Raw genomic sequence first — 2,443 nt, 5'->3', positions numbered from 1 at the left:
ACACACGAACACACATACATACACACACACACACACACACACACACACACACATATATATATATATATATATATATATATATATATATATATATATATATATATATATATATGTATATATATATCATATAGCGTACCTTGACTTCTGATGACGGCACATGGCGACGTTTACCAAAGTCAGCATTAATGCTACGGCGAGCACCCGAACAGCTGCAGTGAAACGAATGCATATCAGGAAAAATATGTCCCAATATAAGTGACCAGAACGTGTGAATAGGAAACAAACGGAGTACAATACGATTATAATGTGACATTAGGTTCGGATATTGCAGAGCGATCCTGAAATATTCCCTCGATAATTCACCATGGATGAAGTGCAGATTTAGATCATCAAAGTCGGTCTGCAATATGGTTAGTGGTTGATAGTAGATAAAGACATGTCATTATGCCAGCTCGTCAACTCAGCCTCATTTGGTTAACATTATCTAGAAGAGCTGGACGGAACGAATGCTGTTTTTTTTTTTTTTTTAGGTAAACATTGGTTTGGTTGCGGCAAATCAATAACTTTATCAAGTTAGGATCCGCCACCTAGAGACGATATGAAAAAAGGCAGACTAATATTACAAATATTTAAGATGCAATTTATACGTTGATCGACAAAAAAAAAAAAAAAATCCGTCCAGCTGTACCAGTCACTGACGGATCTAGAAAAAAAATATGTTGGGGTCAGAGGTTGAGCAAAAGGTTGATAAAACTTGAAGCTATGTACATCATGGAAAATTGACGTATATAAGTTAAAAACATTATTATATCAATGCAGTATTTGTTTTTAGAAACCTGTAATTTACAGTTACTGTGTTAGTGGCTATGGGAAGGCCAAGCCCTACAGTAGGAGGGGTAGTAGCCGCCTGTAGATCCGGCAATGGTGCACAAACTCACAATGTTACAAAGCAATTGTATCTTACCTTTACTTCTGTTCTTTACTCTTTATATCTTCTTACCATCCTGGATAGATGATAATTGTAATTCATAGGAGTAGCTTATACAAGGTTCCCGACCTTAGACATATAATGTGACGTAGGATACGCTGTGACTGATATTAAAATGAAAAGTACAGAGAAACACGTCAGGTCAAAGATACCCAATAATTCTGAAAGTTCAAAATATTGATTTATTCACTAACTCGTACGTCCAGTAATTAAGGTGCTGATGATCCTTGCATACATATATCTGATAGTTAGAACAAACGGACGATTTTTATCATTTGCATATAATGGTTAAAATGGATATGGAATATACGAAACACGGAAGAAAATAAAGAATAAAAAAAGGAACAGGATACAACAAATTATTAGAAACAATGTCTCAGGATACAAGTTCTATAACATCAAGACATAATTTATAAATAAAATATGACTTGCATTTTCCTCTTCCTTTGCTGTTCAAATCTTATTCAAATATCGCAACATCATCATTAGCAGTAACTGCAAAATAGTTGTGTTTGTAAAAGAAGCAATGACAGGAAATGAAGTAAGAGAGCTATTCAATATGATTAGGTGTTAATAAAATTTAGCATTGGTGTTACCGGCATCACAACATCAAAGCAAATCTTGTTGAATTTTTTTTTATAGCAAAGCACTTTTTTGCGATACAGTTCCTGCGCGAGTAAGAAAAATGGCTTCATCACAATCTTTACTGAACTTAAATGTAAAAAAATATATAAAATTTGTTGATCAGATCGTAGCACAATTAACCTTACTGCTTCCTTCAATAAACCTGCATAAATCAGAGTTATCACTAAATCTACATTCAAATATTTCCTATATAGAAATCTGAATAAATAAATATGTTTTACAAGCACAATAACCTTTGTCGTTTCCTGATTCACCTCTAAATCTTATTGACGGAGATCAAATGCCATATCAAAGTGTTGCCAACTCGAAAGGGTAGAATAAATGTGAAGATTGGATTCACGTCGCGGACATAATTGTTCACAATGCTAAATTTAATTTCATAGTGCAACTAATGATCTTGCAGAATCCGAGAGAAGGCGAGTAGGCAAAATGCAACCGATTCTTCGTCAATTTCGATTTATAAACGAACTAACTGAATAAGTCTTAAAACCTTTCTTCCTTCAGTATCCTCTTGGATCCTACGACCCTTTCTCTCTTTCTCTCGTATGTTTATAAACCCTAACCAGCAGTAATAGTGATATTTATAAATCAATTATGAATCAGTATTTTCGTAATCAGTGCTAGTAACTTGACCCTTTTCAGAACTCAAGTGAATGACTGCATGACACTCACCTAAGTTGTTGTTAGTCATGATGTCAGTGTTTCAGCGTGACTGTCCTCTTGGCTGGACCACCCCGCTCTAAACGGGCCATACAAATCATTTTATATTTTTGATAATCACGACCAAGCATCCGAAATATATTTTTTTTC

The 2,443-nt window shown here is 34.4% G+C and overlaps 1 long non-coding RNA gene across 2 annotated transcripts in view; it reads right to left on the bottom strand.

Moving 5' to 3' along the window:
- LOC147468603 (uncharacterized) overlaps positions 1 to 2,443 on the bottom strand; it is a 3,499-nt gene extending 1,056 nt beyond the window's left edge. The window contains exons 1-2 of one of the 2 annotated variants that reach the window (XR_015192371.1): positions 2,306 to 2,443; positions 137 to 209 (exon numbers count right to left, since the gene is read on the bottom strand). This is a non-coding gene — a long non-coding RNA (uncharacterized LOC147468603). The remainder of the gene's footprint in view (positions 1 to 136; positions 210 to 2,305) is intronic. The other variant, XR_015192370.1, reaches the window with a different exon arrangement.

This window comes from Penaeus japonicus, unplaced genomic scaffold (assembly GCF_977035675.1).
Source record: "Penaeus japonicus unplaced genomic scaffold, GWHDUDI00000001_assembly GWHDUDI00000027, whole genome shotgun sequence".
In the NCBI taxonomy this organism is placed as follows: domain Eukaryota; kingdom Metazoa; phylum Arthropoda; class Malacostraca; order Decapoda; family Penaeidae; genus Penaeus; species Penaeus japonicus.
Note: the sequence above shows the minus strand (reverse complement) of the source record. Positions and strands in the feature narration are given on the sequence as shown.